Source organism: Suricata suricatta, chromosome 3 (genome assembly GCF_006229205.1).
Source record: "Suricata suricatta isolate VVHF042 chromosome 3, meerkat_22Aug2017_6uvM2_HiC, whole genome shotgun sequence".
Classification (NCBI taxonomy): domain Eukaryota; kingdom Metazoa; phylum Chordata; class Mammalia; order Carnivora; family Herpestidae; genus Suricata; species Suricata suricatta.
In genome coordinates, this window is record NC_043702.1 from 34,427,004 (window position 1) to 34,448,097 (window position 21,094).

The window sequence follows — 21,094 nt, forward strand, 5'->3', positions numbered from 1 at the left end:
GGCTCTAGGCTCTGAGCTAGCTGTCAACACAGAACCTGATGTGGGGCTCGAACCCATTAACGTGAGATCTGACCTGAGCGGAAGTCGAAGGCTTAACCGACTGAGCCACCCAGGCGCCTCCCTGATAGCATTTCTGACCCACGCAGACCAGCCGGCAAACTTCACTTCCAGTGTTGTAAGGCAGCATAATCCTGTACACCCAAGGACCCATGATAGAATGTAGGCCCCCAACAACCCTGTGTCGAGGTCCATACGAGGCGCCAAAGACTACTCACGGAAAATCTCTATTAAAAAATTTCTATTCCTGATTTTTTTCAAGTTACTGTTATAAATGTTTTTCTAATAAAGAAAAAAAAGCCAAATTATGCAGAGAATTATTTTCATTTTTCAATCCCGTCCCTGCCCCCTCACATCCCCCGTAAGATATTCACCTTCTGTCATTACACATATGGGCCTGTATTCTTAACACTTAGAGCCTCATCCTTTAGCAAAGAGTTCCAAATGGCTTTCTTGCTTCTGATATTAAAAACCCTGCGTGTGAATTCAGGTTGCCACCTTAACGTACTCTTTGTATTCCTTATATTTTTAGCAATGTGCCCAGACCTCACTCAGTCTGGCTGCATTTTGTCACTCTGTGTTCAAAGCTGTCATCAGAAGGCTGCACCCTAGTTAAACCTACTGTGGCTGTTTTCTTTTAAAATCCCTCATTAATATCTATTTCTTAATGTGACATGTACTGTTAACATGTGGGGGTTATTTTGATATGACTTCCAAAGACATAAGCAACTCTTTTCCTGGGAAGACTTCCCAGTTTTAAAAATCAGTGTATTTTATTTTATATCTATGGCACTCTCTAGAACATGGTGCTCATTTGTCTTATTGTAAGATCATTATTTAAGGGCACCCAAATGGCTCAGTCAGTTGAGTGTCCGACTTCAGCACAAATCATGATATCACCGTTCGTGAGTTTGAGCTCTGTGTAGAGCTCTGTGCCGACAGCTAAGAGTTTGGAGCTGCTTGGGATTGTGTGTCTTCCTCCCTCTCTCTGTCCTTTCCCCACTCATGCTCTGTCTCTCTCTCTCTCTCTCTCTCTCAAAAATAAATAAACATTAAAAGAAATTAAAAAAAATATTGTTATTCCCTCTTGCACCCCTCTTAAGGAGTGAGGTGGTTTGATCTAAAGCAGGAGAGACTTTCTTGGGAAGTGACTATTGTTGGGAGTTTCCCTTCCTGATGAGTCAAGGTCATATAATGCTAGGGCTTTCAGGGGCCTTAGCAAAATCTAATTCAAAGAGTTCCATTCATAGAGGAAGAAATCAAGTGAGGCCAGAGTATTCACTGAAGGATATACAGCTAGTTATTGGAAGAATTAGAACTAGAACCAAAGTCCTAAAATTCTTGGCCTAGTACTTTTTGTACTATACCGTATTTTTTTTTAAAGAAAAAGATAGGGGCACCTGAGTGGCTCAGTCAGTTGGACTTCTGGGTTTGACTCAGGTTATGACCTCACAGTTCATGGGTTTGAGCCCCGGGTCAGGCCCTGTGCTGAAAGCTCAGAGCCTGGAGCCTGCTTTAGATTCTTTGTCTTCCTCTCTCTGTCCTTCCCCTGTTTGTGCTCTTTCTCTCTCAAACATAAATTAAAAAAAATCAACATTAAAAAATAAAGAGGGGGCACCTGAGTGGCTCAGTCGGTTAAGTATCCGTCTTTAGCTCAGGTCATGATCTCACAGCTTGTGAATTCGAGCCTGTTTGGGATTCTGTGTGTGTGTCTCTCTCTGCCCCTCCTCAACTCACTCTTTCTTGTCTCTCAAAAATGAATAAATGTTAAAAAAATTTTTAAATATGAAGAAAAACGTATACAGTCAATTCTCATTAATTCACAACAGACAAGTTCTATAAGGTGGCAGCTAATTAGCAACCACTGAATCACTGCTCTTGGTGGGAATACAGGAGGAGGGTCCTGTGAGTCCCTGTTGTCAGCTGGCCGGTGCATAACGTTGTTGTATGGTGTGTTTGACATTTTATGTGAAATACATTATTGGTTCATTCACTTTGAATTCATGGCCAACAGAATTATAACTCAGGCCTGAAGGAAACTTATCTAATGCACAGACTTTCTCCATAAGGTACATATCAGCCTGCTTTCCCTTAGGAACACTAGATAGCATGTCAGCACTACACTTGAGGGACATTTTGAACAATGAACTCGCCAACAAAAGGCACAAAAGCATGAGAAATGTGGCACTATGTAGGCTGTGAAGGGACATGTATTTATAGCCTCAGAGCTGAAACAGGACATGTCAGCCAGCAATGCACACCTTGGGCCACTCCAAATTGTCACCATTCCGCACATCTGCAAATGACCATGAAAATGCCCGAGTCCTGATTTTGGCATTTGAAAATAAGAAATCCACAAATAATAAGGATCAATTGTATATGGAAAAGGCGATTTAAAAAAAATATCTATGAATGGGACAAACGAGAGGTACAAAAGGTTTTGTGACATCACTGGGATCTTTTATTATAGAAATAAATGGGACTTCTCTTAAAGAACACTTGTCTTTAAAAAAATTTATCCTACTTTCTTTATTCTTTTTTTTAAGTTTTTATTTTAATTCTAGTTAGTTTACATAGAGTGTTATATGTTTCAGGTGTACAGGATAGACATTCAGCACTTCCACACCTCACCCAGTACTCATGGCGACAGGCATGCTCCTTGATCCCCGATCACCTATTTCACCCCCCTCCCCTTTTCTAGGTGCCTTCTCTGCTCCTCTTCAGGACAACTTGTCTGCTTCCTTCCCTCCCTCCTCTCACCATTTCACTGAAAATACTACTCTTGCTGGATTACCAACTCTCCATTTTGCCTAATCTGGTGTTCACTTCTTCATCTTACTTAACCTCTAACACCGTTTTATCACCGTAGCCTTATTAAAACATCTTAGTCACTTGGCCTTTCATGTACTGTGCTCTCCTGGTTTCCTCCTACTACATGAGTAGTTCTTAGTTCCCTGGATAGATTTTCTCTTTTTTCCCCAATCTCTAAATATTAGAATCCCCATGGCTTTACTCTTTGCTCTATTCATCACATAACTCTCTAGTACCATAGGTAAAAATAATATATATTAAAATTTTTTTTGTATTGGAGCTATTGGCTGAGTCCAGCTGACAGTTCTCACCCAGCTGCCTTGAGGGTTGAAAGGAGCACCGTCTTCATACAATGTAATCAATTGTGGAGGAACACTTATGCCACATGACTCTCAGATTTATAGCTTCAGACTAGACTTCTTCTCTGAGCTCTAGAGTCACACTCAAATATTCAAATGCTCAACATGTGGAACACAGGCAATCCTCCAGGGCACCCTCTGGTACTCTTTTACCTGTTGTAACTGTGAATGTGCAGCAATCTCTGCCCGAGAAAGGTATTACTGCCAAGACTTCAGACCCATCAAGTATGAAGGTTGGGTTCATATCACTTAGTTACCCACCAGTGCTTCCTCCTCTCCTTTCACAGGTGTCAGACCTGCAGACAGACCTTTCACAGGTGCAGACGTAAGTTGGAAAACAGGTCAGTGGTATACCTCACTTCCCACTGCCTTCATCCTTCCCAGTAAATCTCTTGCACATCTCATCAGGTCTTGGCATCTACTTCTTTGAGGAACCAAATGACACAGAAGAGAATTTGATCAACCTGATAAAGGGCATCTATATGGAATCTACAATATCCCACTGAGTGTTTCTGCCTTAAGATAGAGAACAGAGCAGATACATGTACATTCAAAGTACTCCAATTCAACATTGTATTAGCAGTCCTAGCCAGAGCAACAAGGCAAGAAAAAGAAATAAAAAGTGTACATACTAAGCTAGACAAAATAAAACTGCTTTTAGTTATAGATGACATGATTATCAATATTGAAAATCCTAAGTTATTTATTAAAAAATCTTACTAGAAAAAGTGAGTTTAGCAAAGTAGCAGGACACAAGTCTAATGTATAAAAATGCAGTATGATTTTATATTCTGGAACTAAACAATTAGAAATCAAAATTAAAAGAATAATACAATCTATAATAGCATCAAAACCCATAAAGTTTATAAATATGTATTAGAAGCCACTTAAACTTAACATGACCAAATTCTTGATTCTCATTCTCTTCCCGCAGTACTGTCTCAGCCCCTAATACCTACATTCTGCCAGATGTCCAGACAAAAGCCATAGGATATATTTAGTTTTCCCCCTCTTCATCTCATGTCCAGGTACCTCAACAATTTTGGTGCTACTTTTAAAATACATCTTGAATCCTACTACTTATCATCACCTCTCCTAGAGCATTTCAACATTGTCTTCCTTTCATGATCTCCTAACTTGCCTCTGTGCTTTCATCTGCTGTTTCAGGGCCCATGAACTCATAGGCAAACATTTATCTGAGCAAGTATCTTAGTAGGACAGTTCTGACTCCCGAGTGGAGGCCTCCAAGGAACCTCAGTTCCCTGACTTGCTGGGTAGTGGATGGTGGTGTGTGTGTGTGTGTGTGTGTGTGTGTGTGTGTGTGTGTGTGTGTAAGGGGGAGGCAGTACATTTCATCAGCAGAATTGTTTTAATCTTCATTTTATAATATTTTTCTCCTAAATATTTCTTTTTTTAAGGTTTATTCATTTGTTTTTGAGAAGGAGAGTGAGTATGTGTGAGTGAGTGAGTGTGAGTGGGGAACGGGCAGAGAGGGAGAGAGAGAGAGAGAGCTTCCCAGTGCAAAGCCTGATATAGGGCTTGATTTCCCGAACCCAGGAGATCATGACCTGAGCCAAAATCATGAGTCAAAAGTTCAGCTGACTAAGCCACCCAGGTGCCCCTTTCCCAGTCTAACCAGAACTTATTCATGTAATATGAATAATGTAGCTGTAACTCATCAGAATTGTCTACATTCTACATGTTTTTTAAATAATCTTTTGTCTTTAACTTCCTCACTATTGCTTTCTCCCCCATCACTATGGAGTTTTGTAAGGCATTTACCTCTCCCTTCCCACTTACTGCTTCCCCTCCCTCTTTTCTGGAAAAGTTGCTTTTCTAAGATACCACGTCTAGTCCTGCACACACGAAACCTCTTCCCTGGTTCTGCTCTGATTGACCGGGATGTAGCATGGACTTTCTCTCTCTGTGATTTTAGATTTTAGGCAAAAAGTCTATGGCTTTTGCCCTATTCTCGCTTCCCTGAGGTCTTCCCCAGACTGCCCTTCTCCTCTTGTAGGCTTGGAGCAATAGGACCATGAAAGTAGCTTGCTGGGATTTGATGTAAACTTTTGTACCTGAAATAGTTTGAAGTTTGGATATTCAGAGTTTAATTCACATTGAGGGCATGTGTTTATGTAGTTTTCTTTGTTATTACTTTTCTTTCTTTTTTGAGGAATATGTTGAGAGATTTGAATTGATGTAGCAATTTTTAGCTTGGTTATAGAATTCTTCAGTTCCTCACCATTTAGCATCTGGGTAAGTGTATATGGGGTCCTTTTTAGTCAGAGCCATATTCTGCTAGAGATGTGGTGCAGTTGACCTCTGAGGGGCCATTAGAAAAAGAGTCCTATGATATCAGGACTGATTTGGGAACATTTCAGATTCCACGCCAGGGGTTATTTGGTAATATTCATTCACCAAAAATTGAAATAAGCATTTGGGAAAATATTTATTGAGTATGCTGGGGATTTCCATTACTGTTTCTTATTACATGAAGGCTATTTTGTTTTTACATCCTTATTATGCTTGAAGATGATGGTACCTTACCGGGTGTCTATAACTAGAAATAACACCATATAGTCCCCCCAGCCCCCAGCACATTGAACAAATAAAACATTCTACATGTCTCCTCAAACAAGCTAACAAATCTATAGCAAGCAATGGCTCAGTTCAGAATGAAAACCTTCAGCCAGTGAGTATGATTTCTTTCAGCCAGTAGTTGCCATCTTGTTTATAAGGAAACGCAGCCATTTTCTTTACTGTGTATATAAGCTCTGTAGAGCTGTTTGTTTGGTTTTTGACAAAGACAATACAAAAATAAGTTAGGCCTCGATTTGGTTTAGGTAAGCAATCTTTTGAGCCACAGCTGTATTACTAACTGATCCATAATTGCTCTGCATTTATGAGGTACATAGTTTATTCTCTTGCTTGCCACACAATAGACCCTGCAAGTTAAAGAGCTCCAAGTTTCAAGGACTGGAGTTTTTGGGTGCCTGCCAGGACTGATCTGTTTAGCAAACAAGCTGGAGGGTGCTTATTAGTAGGTTGTGGCTTGCAGACCATGAAGCCCCTGGGGCCAGATGCACTGATCAAATGGTGGATCTCTATACCAGCAAGGCCATTGTATGAAAAGGAGAACAGCACCACATTACTGAATATGCCTCTCATAGGCCTTAATTAAGCCACTGTAAATGACTTCTTTTGTAACTCTTTCTGTTGGTCCAGAAAACAGGCTATTAAAGATCAACATAGGAACTATTTCTCAAATTAGAATGTAGACAATTCTGATGAGTTACAGCTATATTATTCATATTACAAGAATAAGCTCTGGTTAGATTGGGAAAGTGAAGAGTCATATTTCTAGTGGAACAAAACACATCTTATTTTCTCTAGTTGCATTTCTTTAAAAAAAAAATTGCTGGTCTCCTCTGCCCCCTGCTTAGATTTTTGTTTCTATTGAGTGACTCAAGGTGGCTTGAGGCTTTAAAATTAATGCCTGGTAGAGTATTATTGAGGGCTTGGAAGAACGAAGCTAGTCTGATCTATGTTACATCAAAAAAAAATCTGGATAATGTCATTTTTTGCCATTCTTGGTCTTACACACTTCTTTCTGCTGCCTTCACTAGTTTGCTCTAAATTTTTAGTTAATAGCATAGAATATACCTTATAAGTGTTGTTACATTTTAATAGAAGCTATTTCAGGAATATAGATGCATGAGTGGAGAAATTTCTGAGAGTCATCTCGGTATGTAATTTCAATGAATCTATCATTAAAACATTTTGTGTCTCTTGCCCTGCTGTTATTGGTCAATAATTTGTTCTTTTAAAGTTAGAAGACAATTGCACATTAAATACCAATCTCATAAAGTTAGGTACATGCAGGAGATAGAGGAAGAGAAACTTAGAATACACAAAGCTATAATACTTTCTAAAATTAATAATGAATGACGTTCAGTAGGATTTGCACGTAAGGCAGAATCATCCATAGTATGATGATGTGACAAAAGAACAGCATGAAACAGTTTTAAAAATGCTAATGAGGGGCAATTGAGTGGCTCAGTTGGTTGGGTGTCCGACTTCCGCTCAGGTCGTGGTCTTGGAGTCTGTGAGTTCAAGTCCTGTATGGGGCTCTGTGCTGACAGTTTGAAGCTTGAAGCCTGCTTCAGATTCTGTATCTCCCTCTCTGTCTGCCCCTCCGCCACTCACACTCTGTCTCTCATTGTCTCTCAAAAATGAATAAATGTTAATTTTTTAAAAATGCTAATGATATTTTACTTTCAAAATTGAGAAATTCTGGTAAAACAATCAAACTAAAAATATTTTGTATTTCCAATTTTATGATTTTATTGGACTTACACTTTACCATTTATAACATTGGCATAACTAAAGTAATTTTGGGTTTTCTTGGAGGAAAATATTTACATAGAAAAATGTAATTCTACCAAGTGTGGCTATTACCTCAACAGTTATTTAGTGTTGATAAAAATTGGCCATATTTATTCTCACCAAAACACTTAACCAAAATCAATGCACCGTAACAAGTACCACATTCTTCTTCTTGGACCTCAAAACCATTTTACTCATAGCAGTGATACTGTTCTTCATTTTTTATTTAACAACTTTAGCTGTATTTGTATATGTGGGTCATTTTACTATTTTAATGAGTTTATTGACAGAAATTGGCTATTTTGAAAGATGCTTAAGCTTATATACTTTGGGCATGCAAATTTCACTGGGTCCAAAAGTTTAGAACCTGGAGTAAATTAATGTAGAGGAAGTGGGCTGTGAACTTGAAGCCTCACTACCAAAAATGCAGAGGAAGCAAAAATTCCTCCTTCAATTTCTGTCACTTGTCTCAATCTAACATGTACTTTTTGAATCTCTGAAAAATCTTTCACCTCAGTGCTTAATTCTAGTGAGACCCAGACCTGGCCCCTGCTTTTGCAGAGCGCACGGTGTTGTAGGGAAAACAGAAAAGTTAATGTAGAACTGTAGTGGCAGGGGGTGGCTGTCCACATGGGGACCCTGGGAGGTAGCACAAAGGAAGCGGGGACCATCTCTCAGGCCTGTGGCAGGAGAGGAAGGGAAAGCGTCTCTGCCTCTGAGGAGAGCCTCTCTGAGGTGGTCTCTGCAGGGTCAGTTACAACTTGCCAGTCACAGAAAGGCAGAGGGGCTTCCAGGGAGAGGGCCCGTGTGGTGAACTGGGAAGCAGGTCTGATAGCGCCGGAGAGTAAAATGAATGGGAGGGAGCAGGAGGACATGAGGTTGGGCAGGAGTTAGGCAGGAGTTGGGTCGGGAGGACTCTTAGGCGCCATGTTAGGACTTTGCTTTTTGAGATAATTGATCACTGGAGGAGTCGACATAATTGGATTTGTGTGGTTGCGTTTTAATAATATAATTTATATTATAAAATAAAACACATTAAATGCATCTAATGGAAACCTTGACATGCTAATACTCCAACAACTTAGGTGATGACTATTGTTAATATTTTGGTATAGATTTTTCTGATCACTTCTATATATGTGCATTCTGTAGTATGTATCTGTCTGTGTGTGTGTCTTTACTTGTTTTTTCACTTCACAGTGAGTGTATTTTGAACATTTTCCCATATCAATTTTCTTCTACAAAATGATATTTTAAAAATTTTTTTAAATTTATTTTTTCAAATGTTTATTTTTGAGAAAGGCAGATAGACAGACGAGTCTGAGCAGGGGTAGTACAGAGAGGAGGAGACAGAATCCAAAGCTGGCTTCAGGCTCTGAGCGTCAGCACAGAGCCATTTGCAGGGCTTGAACCAACGAACTGTGAGATCATAACCTGAGCTGAAGTTGGATGCTTAACTGACTGAGTCACCCAGGCGCCCCTACAAAAATTTTTTTAAACAATTGCATAGCATTCCATCATGTAGCAGAATTTGAACTGAGAAACAATTATTGAATATGTGTGTTATTTTCATATGTTTTTGCTATCATGAACAACAGTCCATGGGACATCATTGTGCATATACATCTTTGTGCCCATATATGATTAGGTTCTTAAGGTATATTCCTAAAAGTTTAATTGCCAGTTGAAGGATTAGGAACAATAACAATGACTTTGATACATTTTGCCAGATCACCTTCCAGAAAAACATGAAAATTGTTCTGGAGAAAGGTAGGGTTATAGGGCAAGAGACGTATTAGGAGAATGTTTCTGTTGATCAAGTGAGAATGATCAGTGACTTTTTGAATGTGATATATAAGAAAAGGAAGCCATCTGCAAAAGATCTTTGTTTTGTTTTTGTTTTTGCCTGTAGCCCAGACACACTACCTGGTACATAATATGAGCTAAATAAATGTTTGATATATGAATGATTTTTTTAAAAAGAGAAGACAGCTGAAATGACGTCCAGCTACCTCTCTCGGATGGTAGGAAACAAGGACAAACCTAAATGACAAAGATCGCACAGGAGTCCTATATTATGTGCCCTAAGTGTTCTTAGGAATGAGTGTTCTGCCTGACTCTCTATTTCCTTCCATCACCAACCTTGTAACTTCTTTTTTTATTTTAATTTTTTTAAATGTTTATTTATTTTTTAAAGAGACAGTGGGGAAGGGGCAGAGAAAGAGGGAGACACAGAGTCCCAAGCAGGCTTCAGGCTCTGTGCTGTCAGCACAGAGCCCAACACAGGGCTCCAACTCACCAGCCATGAGATATGACCTGAGCCAAAGTTGGACGCCCAACCGACTGAGCCACCCAGGCACCCCTAACTTCTTTTTATCTAAATGCTGAGACTTTAATCATTTGAAAAATTCTTTTTTTATTAATTCTCTTTTATTAAAAATTCTTTTATTTTATTTTCTATTTACTAAGGTAAATAAAATGACACCACTTAATTCTAGTGAACATTTGCCGAGTAGTTTCTTCATGTGAAGCTCTTTACATGGTGCTTATAAAAGGGGTGACAAAAAACCTGGAGGATGTGTTCTTGGAAGGGCTTGGGGCAGGCATTTCATCATCATGGCCCTGGATAAAGAAATTCAGTATCAACCAAAGGCAGAATGGCCCTGATGTTACTTCCAAGCCAGGCATGTGCTTTTTCTGATATAGAGTTTTAGAACCAGGAAATGTCTTTTTGTCTAACCTTCCTCCTTTTGTAGATGAAAAACTGAGCCTGAATGCATGAAATGATGTTTTCAGTGTTACAGGCGAATAGAACTCAGGTCTTGTGGTTCTATACCTTACATCCTTCCCCTCCCGCCATGCTGTCTCTCCCATCCTGAGCCAGGAGCCTACAACTTAAAGACAACACCTCTTTCTTAAAGTGAACACAGAGGCTTGACTTGAGAGCACTGCCTAGGTCTTGGTTAAATAAGAAGGGAGTCCTAATTAGGACATTTCTTGTTTCAAATAGGGAAGGTTGGCAGAGTTAAATCTCTCATTCAACAAACAATTATCAGTCACTGCTACAGGCCAGCCACTGTGTTCTGTGTCGGGGAGATAACAAACATAAAGACAAGATCGTTGCTTTATAGCATTTTTAGTACCAGAAGTTTCATCTAGACAAGGAAGCAAGCGATTACAATGCAGGGCAGTGGGTGTTAAGATACTGGATGTACAGGAGGCTGGGAAAGCTGCAGGAGGACACCGAGCCAGGCTGTAGCATCAGAGGTGGTCTTTACAAAGGAATCTTTGAGAGAGAGTTAGCCAGAAGAGAAGGAGATGAAAAAATAGAGTGTTCTAGGCTGAGGGAACATGGAGAGAGAGAGAACAAAGAGGCATTAGTGGAGTTTTTGGTCTGTTTTTTTTGAAGTATAGTTGACATAAAGTGTTGGAACATCTGGGTAGCTCAGTCAGTTAAGCATCTGACTCTTGATTTCGGCTCAGGTCATGGTTCATGAGTTCGAGCCTGCTAACAATACGCAGCCTACTGAAGATATTCTTTCTCTCTCTCTGCTCCTCCCCTGTATGCACTCTGTCTCTCAAAATAAACAAATAAATAAACTGAAAAAAATGTTATATTAGTTTCAGGTGTACTGCATAGTGATTCAACAGTTACATACCCTAGGAAATGCTCATTAGGTTAAGTGTAGTCATTATACAATGTTACTAGAACATTATTGACTATGTTCTTTCTCCATGCTGTATTTTTTAAAAATCTTTGTGACTTATTTGTTTTTTAACTGTAAGTTTGTACCTCTTAACCCCCTTCATCTATTTTACCTGTCATCCATTGTGTATATATATATGCATATATATATATATATATACATGATATATCATATCTTCTTTATCCATTCACCTATCAGAGGGCATATATGGGCTATTATAAATAATGCTGGAGTAGTGGAACTGAATAACTTCCAGCATGTCTAGGCAGGAGGAATCATGGTTACTCCCAGATTAACAGCTTGGGCGCTTCGTGGATGGTGGTATGGCTAGGGTGTGTGCTGGGGCCAGAGTGCCCTTCATTATTCAGAGCATACGTGACCAGCCACAGTTAGTTGCTCACAGCATGATCCTAGCGATACAGAAAGGTTGGGCGGGGTGGGGGTGGGGGAATCCTTCACCTGTGTCACTGTGTAGGCTATCATTCATTCGCAATGAATGTGGTTGGGATAATAAGCCCAGTGTTTAAAGGAGGCTTGCTGTGCAACATACTATCTCATTTAGTCTTCACAGGAGGTGTGTATGATCAGGTTAAGGAGGTCATAAAGCTGGTGAGTGACCAAGTCAGAATGCAAACCCAGATTTAAAAATCTATGAGCATGGTTGCCTGGGTGGCTCAGTTGGTTAAATGTCCGACTTCGGCTCAGGTCATGATCTCATGATTTGTGAGTTCGAGCCCTGCATTAGGTTCTGTGCTGATAGGGCAGAGCCTAGAGCCTGCTTTGGATTCTGTCTCCCTCTCTCTGCCAATTCCCCACTCATGATCTGTCTCTCTCTTTCTCAAAAATAAAAATTAAAAATTTTTTTAATAAAAAATAAAAATCTACGAGCAAAGCTGCATGAAGAGTGCCTTTAGGTAGGCCCTTGCCCTACCCTACTTATATATTACAGAGAAGTTCAAAGAAACCCATCCATCTGTTGAATATTTGCTAGCTTATGGGCTAATTCTTTATTATCAAGATTAGAAAAATCACCTTCATGAAACAACTGATAAAAAATTATCTCCCTTCTTTTCTCCAACCTTCTACTTCTAAGCCTGAGCGCCTTAGGTTTTGTTCGAGAGGTAATTTGCTTCTGAGCTAAGACTGAGACCAATGAGTAATACACCTCTTAGTACAACAGCCTTTCCTGAGAGTAGGTTACAGGCTTGGAAATCGTGAAGCCATTTCAGACGTTTGGTTCTTTTGGTTTCTCATACAAGTGTTTCTCTCTATGATGGTATCAAACCACTAAGCAGTGTAGGACTCCCACAGCCTGGCTTACGGTGTTAGATGGGGGAGTCCTAACTGAGGCGACACCTATCCCACTAGTGTTCTTGGACTGGCTTACCTGTGTGCTGGAATTTTGGCCCCTCAGACCTGGGTAGGATCAGTGCTGGCTAGATCCAGACCCATCACTTCTGTCTGGGAGCAGTTTTATTTACTATTCTCTGTAAACCATACAGATGGCTTCATTATTAATGTGGCTTGATGAGGACAAGATTGGGAGGCCCTGGTTAAAGCAATGGTTTCCAAGTCTGGATCAGGGTCAGGATCCCCTAGAGCACAGTTAAAAAAAACACAAAAAACAAAGGAGACACCAAACTCCCATGCTGCCCCTTGATTCACAGAAATCAAATTCCTTGACTCTTGCAGCCAGGAAATACACATATAAGAAACTTCTTACGTGACTCTGATCTTCTTGGCCTATAGATCAAGGTTTGAAAGCCTCTGGATGGTAACCATGGGCTTTGGGCTGAGGCATGCCTGCTTTAAATCATGGGTCCATCACTGCATAAATTATATACTGCACAAATGATATAGATTCTTTGAGCCTCTGTAAAATGTAGACAAAACACATCATGCAGAGGGAGGAAGTATATAGCACAATGCCCGATCTTAAGGAACACTAAAGAAATCACAGTTATTATTATTGTTGCTGTTTACACTGACTGGTACTTAATGACTAGCATTAATGTAGTCTCCCACAGCCCACTCATTCCCGTGTGTCTGTATCACTTGAGGTTAAGGCTGCTCTCCCTGGGCCATATATATTCAGCGATTCAGGCTTCTCTGGAGATGGATCTGCACTTACCACTAGACGTTCACCTCCAGGGGCACAGAGGCACAGAGTTTCAAGGTTAGGGTACAGCTAGAGATGACAGAGAAGAGAATAATGCTAACTGGCCCATCAGGAGCTGACTGCAGCTTTACTCATGACCCGAGCCAACCCAGCCGGGGCTAATTTTGAGAAAGGGAGAAACAGTGCCCAATATATTCCACAAGTAGGAAAGAAATAAGAACTTTCCTTTCCTTTGCTAACCTAGATAAACATTTGTATGTTGTAAGGATAAATTCTTATGTTTAAACATTTTGTTTTGCATTAAATTCTGCCTTTTACCAAAACTTCCTAGAATATCAGTAAGACCTTGAGCTTCTGCGAAGTGAACAAAATCTTTCTTGGTCAAAATTAAGAACAGTACCGTCTTCTGTAAGGTTGGACTACAGCAAATGATTAAAAGGAGCAGCACTTTTAAAGATAAAAGTTTATAATTAGCATGGAAGTTCTGTAATTTAAAATGGAAAGTTTGTGAAGCTGTAGGAAAGCAGGATAAACCTCAGCTACAAAATAACAGGTTTCGTATGTTGAAAATATCAGTCATTTAACCCAAAGTGAACCAATTATAACACATTTCCTCTAAAGTAAGGGTCTGAAACTCAGAGGTAGACCCACTGACTTGAAGGAAATAAGTCATATCCTTGATACTGCTTACCAAACTTTCGCCATATATTGCTCTCCAAATTCATAATTCCAAATTTATATCCCACTTATGTTCCTGGGTTCAGTGTTGTCTTTTTTTTTTTTAATAGGGTAGAAGCACTTACACAGTATACTGCATTGAAGTTTGTCATCTATGTAATAACTGTGTGTCACTTATCTAATTATTATTCTCTAGACAAATAAGTTTTTCAAAGTCATCTGGGATCTATTTGGAATAGCATGACTCCTGCTTTAAATTCGAGTTAGTTTTATTTCAATATTATTTTGCTTCTTCATATCAAAAGCATATTTTACAGCCTGATAGGTAATAAATTAGTATTGTCAAAGAAGTGCCAATCATTTCAGAAAATATTCTTCTAATCACCTGGAATGGACTCAATACATGGTAGATAGCTTATCATATGTCTGTTTGTATTCTTTCATTTGGAGTGTGTTAACTGAACCTATGGAATGATGAAACTCAATCTCAAGCTAAAGTAATAGAATTTTTGTACCTAAAATATAAAGAGTTTTTTCTTTTTTTCCTCTCTTTTTTAGGGGGTAGGGATAAAGGGAGCTTAGGTGATGAAATGCTTCACTGTGCAATGCCAACTCCTTTTGCCCCTCACCCCTGAGAATTACTTTAAAATTGCTTTAAAATCACCGAGTTCCAAAGCTCAGCGGCACTCCAGGAAATAATCTGAACCATGCAGTGATATGAGTATTATTTTATTCATAGCGCATGACAAAGAAAAATAAATCTGACTACCAGAGGTTTCCTTTTAGAAAACCAACTGATTTCTTTCTTTTCTTCTCCTTCTTTTTTCTTTTTTGCTAACATGATCCTATCTCTAGTCACACTCATGATGATCGGTGGAGATAGCCCACTGGCTTCCTTCTGGTGTGTGAGTGAGTTTGGGATACTTCCCCAGCTGTTCTGCCATGACCCACATTAGTTTTCAGTTATTAACTGCAATTTTCCCAATGGTCTACTAAGTAAAATGTAGGATTTATGTTCCATAGCTATTCATGCTGCAGATTAAGATTCCAGTCAGATCTCTCTCATGTATGAAGTGAAGAGGAGCCTAGAGCTTTCCATGAACATGTCAGGTCAAGGAGAGCCTTTGATTGCTTCAATTGGTTTATCTTTCACATACTAGCTCTTCCTTCTCTAAACTTCTACTAGCCTATATTTTAATATAAGTTGCTGTATTGCCACTTTTGTGTTTGTGAGGTTGCATGCATCTGGTTGATATTAAAAGCTTTTTTTGGGTAGAGAAATTGGGCTACAAGACTCTAACCCTGATTGGCCACACAGTAAGAATGGAGCTACCTGTAAATTCTGGAAGACATTTGGCTCAGAAAAATCTGTACAGTCAAATGAATATAATATGGAATGGATAGGGAGCCTAAAGTATAGATAGCAAAATGATGGATGTGTGTATTGGAGAGAAGGAATCTTAGGGGGTTCTTGAGGTAGTACAGTATCTGGATAAAGGCATTTTTATCCAGTCTAAGGCTCTATTTCAAAATCCTACCACCTGCATCATATTCTTGCCAAAGGCACAACAATGGTGGTTCATGTTGGCTGAATATTACTTCTCCTTCTAGGCCTCTGGGTTGGTGTTTCTTTTTGTATTAGTGTTTCCATGACAGATTATTGAAGCTGATTAGATCATAATCTGGAATACAAGGTTTTACATCTTTAGGTTATTATTTTGACTGTACATTATTTCAGTCAAATCAAGATCAGTCCAGAGAAAGGGAAAGCAACATCATCACGGAAGAAGCACCAATGCCACAGAGGAAATATAAGTCAGCATGTGGTAAATTTTAATGAAGTGATCATCATAAAAGATTACAAACTCAATGGAAAAAAGAAAACCACAGAAATCTTTGTCTGCTTGTGGAGAAGCTTAAGTACAACTATCCTTTGTAGTTTAAATCTATTCCTAGATATGCCACCTGTCTTATTGCCACATTTGTAAAAAGTATATACATTTTCTCAAGTTACTCTTAACCAAACTAATGATTTTTAGAAAGGAATTATATGTACCTCATGCTTAGAAGTGAAATGTTCCTTAAAGATTGTAAGTGACTTTAGAGGACCTGAGCGGCTCAGTTGGCTATGTTTGAACTTTGGCTCAGGTCATGATCTTGTGGCTCATGGAGTGGAGCCCCCCATCAAGCTTTGCTGTGACAGTGCAGAGCCTGCTTGGGATTCTCTCTCTCTCTCTTCTCTCTCTGCCTCGTCCCTCTTATGTTCTCTCTCTCTCTCTCTCTCAAAATAAATAAACTTAAAAAAAAAATTAGAAGTGATTTCAATATTCTCTAAAACCTGCCTGCCCCCAACTCCTTTCTCCCCTGTCAACTATGTTGACACCTAATCTGAGATTCAATAAAAATGTTCTTATTCAACATTGTGGGTAATTAACTCAAAAAATTTGGAAACTGAGAGTATTAACTGAAAGAGGAGAGTAGGGCTGTGGCCTGCTGAGCATGCCTGAGTCTGTGGCAGCATATCCCTTATCCCAGTCCATACCTTCAGATTCTTTCATTGAAGTTGCACAGAATTCAGTAAAAAATGCTGTTGATATAATGCATGTTTGTGAATACCTTATTTAAGGTTTCATACTTAAGATGATTAACCACGTAACTGCCTTATTGAAAAGATGTGGGACTTTAGGCGCCATGGCTGTGGAAAGCAGGGCAGCTACAAGTGCCATCTGTCTTCAGTAAAAATTGCTGCATCCCACTCCCACTTCCTTCTCAACTGGGCCATGGTCATACCCTCTGCAGACCAAAGGTTTGGTTAGTGAGTTGTAAAAGTTGTTTCTTTTGCATACGGACCTCTGCTCACAGTAGAATAATAGGAATCACTGCTATCATGTGAATCCAGCCTAATGTGGGAATGTTTGGGTCCATATGGGAAGAATTTGGCATAAGAGGTAATTAATGAAAGTATAAATGTAGTCTAATTCTGTTAGCAACACTTACCCATCACCACTTTACCTGATAGTATTTGTTAAACATCCATAGGCCACTGGCCATACACTGTAGATTATACTAACAAAGTGGGCATAGACCTTGCCCTCCAGGCACCTACCCGAGAGAACAGATGGTCATATGCACAAACTGAATACTTCTCAATCCTCTTGGTTTTTCAAGCAACGTGACTGCTGGCTGCCATATATCCCTGGGCAAACTGCTATTAAAATGTAAGCTCTAAGACAAAAGATAGAGAATTATGATTTCCACAAGGAATTGAAAGTCTTAATGCCTCAGTCAGGTATTACCCTAAGGGTCTGTACATACAAAAATGCATCCAGGATCAAAGGGAAATACTGTCAAGAATGTGCATGAGCCACTGTATTCTTCCACCAGGCAATTGCAGACGCCCAGAAGAAAGCTCAAGAGTATTAGATTTGGGTAGGATCTTGCAGGCCTATAAGTGGGTAGGATCTTCCACTTATATGGAAGTGTCAGTCACATGAGATTGTCACCGATAGTGTTCAAAACAAGCCTATTAAAGCCGTAGGAAACTTAAATTTTAATATACCTCTGAGTGATACTTTGGATTTGAACTTGAATTTAATTGGAAGTATGAATATTTGAGTGGCAAAAAAGGACCCTGCCATTTATTGTCTTTCTAGAATATGTAAGCTGTAAGCCAAGTCCTTTCATATGCATTGTGACTCATCATGATCATTTGTTCTTCTCTGCTCTTTATTTTAGGAAATTCATCCAAATACAAACTCTATTTTAATATATTATTCCCAATTCATGTAATGTCATTGTGCTTTTTATGGAATAACATTCTATTGCTGTTTTAATTTGGAAGAAACTGAAAGATAATTCTTCTTGGAAAGAATTATGATGAATCAGATCTAAGTCTTAAGAGCTCATAGTTTTGGATGCAAAACTTCAGACCTAAATGGAGTTGTATAGTGGGAGGAGAGATGAAAAGGACTTTGGTCTTTGAAAAAAATGTGTCCCTTTCTTAAAATTGCAGAATAGGGAACCCAAATGATGTTATTGATTGAATAATCTGTCTTGAATATGAATTCCTGGAGGACAGATTATCTTCTCTATGTTCTGAAGAGAACCTATAAAATGCTTCCTATAGAAGAATTCTCATGTAGCATTTGATGATAAGTAATCCATTTTACATAATTGTTCTCTTAGTGAAAGGGTCTGTGCAGGACAACAAGAAATCTATTATTTGCCACTAGTTCTGTTTTAACTCAAGAATTTACTCATATTTTTTAATAATATACATAATATACATGTGCCTTGATTATCCTCTCTCAACCAAACAGTACCTTCCTGAATATTTTTGCCTAATCTATTTATAAGTAGATTAAGACATTTTCAAAGTTTTGGTGAGTTACAACCCTGTCCATACAAACACTGTGTCTGTTAAATAATGCAGTGTAATTTTATGTGGAATCTGGAGCCTATTAGAATATAAAATCCCAGAGTAGGCTGAGAGTTGTGGGTTCATGTAGTCTGGCCTTTCAAATACAGAGTGACCTTTTGTAGCTCCAATGTATAGCAAACCTGTATTAGCCAAGGTTCTTCACAGAGACAGAACCAATAGGATGTGTGTATATATAGAAAAATATTTAAAGAATTTGCTCACATAATTATGGAGGCTAGCAAGTCCAAAATCTGCAAGGTGGCTGGTGGCCTGGACCAGGGAAGAGCTAATGTTGCAGTTCAAGTTTGAAGGCTGCCTGCTGGCAGAATTCTTTCCTACTTATGGGAGGTCCATCGATCATTCTATTCAGGCCATCAACTAATTAGATGAGGCCCACCCACATTATGGAGAGCAATCTGATTAAATGATTTAAATGTTCATCTCATCCATCCTCACAGAAAAACCCAGAATAATGTTTGCCCTCATATCTGAACACCATGTCCCAGCCACGCTGACACATGAAGTCAACTTCTATGACAGCCAACAGCTGCATTTGAAGGAGAAAGTCACTTTTCTCTTTTTGTCCAATTTGGGCAGCAGAATTTTGATTGTGATAGGAAAGCAATACACTTACACACACACACACACACAGAGTTAATAGATTTTATGAAAGCAGGGAATAGTTAATAGAGAATGAATGAGTTCACATTATGAAATGACAACACTATACATTTTATCACATCATTAATACTAGCCAGTACATATAACCATTTGCATAATATTTAGAGAGGGAGAAGGGATTTTGTTTAAAATTCTGTTTCCTTCTCACTGAGAGTCTTGTGACTTGCCTATGTAAATAAGATCCAGAAACTCTTCTAGATATTTCTCATCTTTTGTTTGTTCCATAAGACTCTTGTCTCAAGCCAGTCTAGGCAGGGAATATTATTTATTTCAGGATGGTATTCTTCTGAACTTGTTCAGATCCTCTTTCTCTTCTCTTCTGCCCATCAATATTTTACAAACATTCAGAGCTTCTCACACTCTAAAACCTGCAAACATTTGGAGAGAAAGCTTGACCATTCTCTCTTTTCTCAACAGCATTCTATCCCTTTAACTTTTTTAAAGTAACTTTTTTAAAGTGATATTAATCACACTTTTCCTAGATTCTCAATAACCAAGTGATTCTAGAAACTAAGCCAGTAAGCAAGAATGTTTCCCACTTTCCTTCCCCTTCTCCAGAACTGATATCTCTATACAACAAGCCCAGGGTTTACCCTGCAAAAGCAGAACTCTCTTTAAAGATGAGTAGGGGGGGGGGCACCTGGATGGCTCAGTAGGTTAAGGGTCTGACTTCAGTTCAGGTCATGATCTCACAGTTCATGAGTTCTGTGTTGACATCTCAGAGCCTGAAGCTGCTTCGGATTCTGTGTCTCCCTCTCTCTCTGCCCCTCCCCCACTAACAGTCTCTCTCTCTCTCTCTCTCTCTCTCTCTCTCTCTCTCTCTCTCTCTCTCTCTCCTCTCTCCTCTCTCCTCTCCTCTCTCTCTGTCTCTCTCTCTCTCTCTGTCTCTCTCTCTGTCTCTCTCTCTCAAAAATAAATAAAACATTAAAAATTAATAAAGATGAATGATGGGAAAGAATGAGCAGGTGAAGGCAAGATTCTCTTTAGCAGAAGTATTGGGAGTGGGGGAGGGGGAAGGTTGTGTAGCAAAGAGGAGAAAGCTGGGAGATCACAGCCAAGAATACATTTGTCCCAAGAACATTTCTAATTAATCATTTATTTGCCTAAATCATATAAGTCATATGCCCTCTTCAGCAGATGTTCTCCACTCTGTAAGGGGATGGCAAGTATGGTAGTGTGTAAGGCAGCACATACCAATTTTGGACAGCTTTAACTGTTGAAAATTTTCTCTTTTGTGTCAAAGTCTTCTCCTCTGCAACTTGACTCATTCTCCTACGTCTGCCTCCAGGAACAATGAGTCTTTATTACCTATCATGGCCCTTTAAATACATGAGTACTACATGCTCCTAAATCTCATTTTTCCCAGTTTAAACCCCCAAGTTCCCTCATTCAATTATTATATGACATGATTTCCAGACTCTTCACTCTCTTAATTGTGCTTCTGGATGATTGCTAAATTTAAATGTTACTATGCCTCAGAAGTGACCTGAGTACACCAGTTTGTAACTAATAAAGTGGATTTACTATCATTTTTTTCCTATGACTTATGCTTATTAGCATGACAACTGTATTTGCATTTGCTTTATTAATCATCATGGTTTGCTCATATTGAGATTGCTTTTTAATATTTATTTATTGTTTTGAGAGAGAGAGAGAGAGAGAGAGAATCCCAAGCTGACAGCACAGAGCCCAACACGGGGTTCAATCTCACGAATCGTGAGATCATGACCTGAGCAAAAATCAAGAGCCAGACGCTTAGGCCACTCAGGTGCCTCTCATGTTGAGATGATAACAACTCAAATCTTCTGGTCTTTCTCAGGACAACTATTGCCAGCCAAGAACCCCTCCATCCTTACTTCCCCATAGTCGTTGTGAA

At 39.2% G+C, this 21,094-nt stretch overlaps 1 long non-coding RNA gene across 1 annotated transcript; it reads right to left on the bottom strand.

The window, feature by feature from the left end:
* Positions 1-19,186: 19,186 nt before the first annotated feature.
* LOC115286596 lies at positions 19,187-19,881 on the bottom strand. The gene is made up of 2 exons (XR_003906153.1): positions 19,812-19,881; positions 19,187-19,586 (listed from the first exon to the last, which is right to left on the bottom strand). It is a non-coding gene; the product is annotated as an uncharacterized LOC115286596 (long non-coding RNA).
* Positions 19,882-21,094: the final 1,213 nt, after the last annotated feature.